The following is a 4677-nucleotide window of genomic DNA, read 5'->3' on the forward strand; positions in this document are numbered from 1 at the left end:
ACACGAAATAACATTTTCCCATTTAACTCTATTGCGTAATTTTGAATTAAGCCCCAACCCAACGTACTTATTATTGAAATTTAAAATAATTTGCCTAAAATGCTTAAAATGTCCTATGTAAGTTTGCAATTTTCTAACTGTTCCTACGGATAGTTTACTATTTTTAATTACTTTACTACATCTAAAAATTTGACTATTTACCCGTCTTGTCCAAACTTTATGATCTCTTTCAGTGAATTTATCGAAAATTATTTTACTAAGCTTTTTAATAATGTGCATCAAATCATCAGACTGTTTAATCACTTGTTTTATATGCATGGCTACTCACACAGACAAACAATAAGAAAAAATCACTTACCTTATTCAACTATCTTAAAGGATGCTAGGAGTCTGCTTTTTCCAATATCAACTTCCCCTTCGTATATCAGCGAATAGTTTCCGCTGTTGAGGTCCGTTATTGCTGCTTGGTAGGCTTTGGTTACCCGCTGTGGTAAGAAAACAACTTCAGCGCCCAAATCCAGCAGAACTGTATCCCCAAATTGTGTTGTTACCACCTTTGCACTGCGAATGGTAAATTTTTCTCCAATTTGCAGATCTTTAAAATTTTTTATTGGCTTACGTTCTGCAACCAAGGATGAATTATTTAGTTTTGATAGATCCATCTACAACAACAATAGAACAAACTATAGTTTTTCCGCTTAACGTGAATGGAGAGATGCATTACATACTCGGCAATAGAGAAGAACCATATACTACAAGAAATCGAAATACGAACAGCGGAGAATACTTCTTATAAAAAATAGCAGACGTGAAATGTTTTACAACACCCAAATAGATAAAAAGGACATAATAAATACTGCATGAAATACGAACAGAGAGATGTACAATTCTCATAAAATACAATGATAAAAAGGACATAAAAAATACATAGAAATATACATTTTTCATAAAATACTGCATGAAATACGAACAGAGAGATGTACAATTCTCATAAAATACAATGATAAAAAGGACATAATAAATACATAGAAATATACAAAAGACAAAAACCGCTTACCTTTATCAGATATATGTAAGTCACTGCACACCGTATTGACTACTGCGAACTTGTTGTTGTTGTATGTTTGTGATGCGAACTGTGACACCGTATGCGCTCCTCGGTCTTTTAAAGAACAGAGCAGCATATCGCCCCACGCGAGCCCAAGTTGCGTCAACCTAATGCGCCTACGGTACCATCAACTGATTCGTTTCATTGATAAGCAACACCTTGTGTTCTAGAAATGCTCATATTTATATATTTATTTTTATTTCTTCAACTAATTTTTATGGTATACAATAAATAGATATTGCGGTAAGCGAATCGTTGTTATCAATTTAGAATTTTGTTGATGTGGTTGCTGATATCATCATACATTTTACAAAATGTAGCAACTGCGGTTTTCTTTCCGGTGTACTTGTTTTTCCAATGATTAAAATAAAATTTGTCATCACACTTGTTTACGTGTTTTGAATTATGCGGTACCGCGTTATCACGAGGCTTCATCCGGTTTTGCTAACAAATGCACTATCTTTTAACATATTTAATATACACTCGCGATCATAAAATCCGGGTCATCTTGAAAATTTCAAGTTTCTTCAATATTTTTGCCTCTGGTGCAGTAATAACCTTTTTTTTGGCTAATGTATTTTTTATTTGTCATCAATGTTTGTTTTGAAAGAAAAAAAATGGTTTTTTATTGTTTTTATTGAAAAAAAACAGAAAACAAATCAAATTGTTGATAAAACAGACATACGAAAAAATATGGAAAATACAGAATGTGGTAAAAAATCAGTGAAATTTCAATGACCAATATTGTGTGTTGCCTCCCCTTGCTCTAATAACCTCTTGCAGACGACGGGGCATACTCTCAATTTTTCTCCGGATTACATGTTGTGGTATGTTATTCCACTCACTCACTAACAGATCCTTAAGCTCCTGTGCGTTGTTAGGAGGAGGTGTATGGGTTTGAATACGTTTTTTCAAATCGTCCCAGAGATGTTCGATGGGATTCAGGTCCGGAGACCTAGCTGGCCAGGCTACCCTCGTAATTACAACTTCGTCCAAGCATTATATACTGATCCTGGCAACGTGCGATCGCACGTTGTCCTGCATAAAAACGGCGTTTTCTCCAAGACCTGCCATGTTGGGCATACCATGTTCTTCCGGAATCTCCGTAATGTACCTTCGTGCAGTTAGGGACCCATTTTCGATGAAGGGTAATTCTGTGTGGAAGTCGGAAGATATACCTCCCCAAGCCATGACCGAGCCTCCACCAAATGGCATTCTTGGAGCAATGCAAGCTTGTGAAAATCGTTCACCGGTTCTCCTCCAAACTCTTCCACGTCCATCGGATCCAGTTAGTCAGAAACGGGATTCATCTGAGAATAACACTTTGCTACAATCGTTAATTTCCCAATGCGCGTATTGTCGAGCAAAAGCTAGTCGTGCAACTCGAGGCACCCGGCGAAGTGGCGGTCCTCTAGCCATTACCCGAGAAAATAGTCAAGAAGAACGAAGTCTTCTTCTGACTGTTGCAACACTAAAATTGCGATTTCGTACTTACTCTAGACGATTTTAATGCATAACCGCTGTTGAGGTCCGGTTTTCTAAAGACTGAAACACAAGGAAACGGTCATCTAGTGCCGTGGTCGTTGTTCTTCGTCCAGAGCCAGGTCGCCTGGTTAGCAAACTTGCCTCCTGAAAGCGTTGAAGCACTCGTTGAACCGTAGAAAGGCTTACGCCAACAGTTCTTGCGACTTGCCGTTGGGTGTGACCGTCTTCCACAAGTGCAACAATTTGTGCCGTTTCAACAGTCAAAGGCATTTTTGTCAAAAAATAAACACTAATAATGGCACGAATAAACACTAATGGTGGCAATAATAAACGTTTGTCCGTTGAATTTTAACAGAAAGTCGAAGCACAAACGAGACATTTAAAACAAGCGGAGTTACAGGTAGCGTTCATTTTGGGAAGTGTGCACTTTACTGCGAAATTGGCACTATTGGAATTCTTTGTTACAAAGGAAACCGCAACAATTCTCAGAAACATGCATTAGTTTGTATTTGTGTTATTATTATTTACGATAAAGCTCGTTAAAAATGAAATATCGGTGATTTTCAAGGTGACCCGGATTTTATGATCGCGAGTGTATTTCTGTATATAATTTCAATTCTTTGATTAATACTAATTTTATCCATATAATACATGCTTTATAAAAATACGGTTAATATTACACAAAAACTTCTTCAGTCAGAAGATGTGTGTGTTTGGATTTTTGTATAAATAACTGTATTAACAATTTTTGGAAATTAGTATAAATCAAGGTGCTTGTCTGTTTACATGCCTTATTGTTGCTCTCTGTATCTGTGTGTGTGTGCAGAGAATAGCACTCTGGAGTATGCTAGTTCTTTTCTTCAACGTTTCGGATACCTCTTCAGAAGTCTCTTACATTTATTCCTCTGGTTAGGATACACAATGCCTTATGAGACAATAAGTGAAACTATAAAACCTTGCGGTTGTATAGAAATATTCGAAATGAACGATTGGATCGATACTAGGACTGAGTACATATTATGTGAATCATGTAAAGAACAATTGACAAACCTGCGAATTGAAGATTAAAGGAGATTGGAAGCAGAACGAATACTTAGAGAAGAACGACTTTTACATATAAAAACGCAAATTGAGGCATTAACGGACGACGTTCAAATTAAATTACATCACATAATTAAAAATACTGATCGACGAAATACCCTTATCCGATATTTGAATAGAGGTTACCTGAGTAAAACGCTACTTGAACTACTAGGTTTTGTGAAAAAGGGACGATTTTGGCTGGCATATCCTAATCGCTTACTAAAGATGGAGGAAGATTATAAAGAAGTGCTTTTTTGGTACTAATGTAATGTAAATAAACCATACTTGTACATGTCTATGTCTTTTTTTGAATATAAAAGTTTCAGTGTTGTATATATAACTTGTAGCTATATGTAACTCAATAATAAAAGATATTTTAATGAAAGATATGTATATTTCTCCTACTCATTACTACTGAATATGTTCTACGTAGAATGTCACGTTTTATATGGCAAGTTTCTAGATAAATTTTATAAAGATATAATTTGTATTAGTACAAGAGAATTGGGAATTTGACGTTGGTTCGTTTTATGATGTTTTTAGCCATAAATAATGATCGTATCGCACTTGGTCGGTAATTTTCGTAATATACATGAAAATACCTTTCTAATGGTATACTGCACGGAGCACTTGGTGCAAAATTGAGCGAGTTAGGGTTTGCTAGAGATCAAACTGCGATAAGAGATTTTTCTATGCCAGTGGTTTTGTTTTGCCGTCAATAACAATAAATAAGCATTTATAGTTCGACCAAGTTATTACAACGGCTGTTATGACACCTTACCATATATCTTTTGAACGGATAAGCGGAAATCGACGTATGACCCATCAAATTAAAGGATTTTGAATGATGAATTACATTGTGATGTCTAATTTAATAAAATTCTATGTATAAGATCTCTTTGATACCCTGTTACATTCTGTATCGAATGTCACGTCATTTCACGTTCTATGTCGAATGTCACGTCCTGCGTCGAATGACACGTCCTGCGTCGAATGTCACG

General features: G+C 35.9%; 1 long non-coding RNA gene across 1 annotated transcript; it reads right to left on the reverse strand.

Annotated features, from left to right (window-relative positions):
• Positions 1-283: 283 nt before the first annotated feature.
• Positions 284-1127, reverse strand: LOC140431450 (uncharacterized). Its single transcript, XR_011949678.1, has 3 exons — positions 1058-1127; positions 620-662; positions 284-561 (listed from the first exon to the last, which is right to left on the reverse strand). It is a non-coding gene; the product is annotated as an uncharacterized lncRNA (long non-coding RNA).
• Between the last annotated feature and the right edge of the window lie 3550 nt (positions 1128-4677).

This window comes from Diabrotica undecimpunctata, unplaced genomic scaffold (genome assembly GCF_040954645.1).
Source record: "Diabrotica undecimpunctata isolate CICGRU unplaced genomic scaffold, icDiaUnde3 ctg00000758.1, whole genome shotgun sequence".
NCBI classification, from domain to species: Eukaryota; Metazoa; Arthropoda; class Insecta; order Coleoptera; family Chrysomelidae; genus Diabrotica; species Diabrotica undecimpunctata.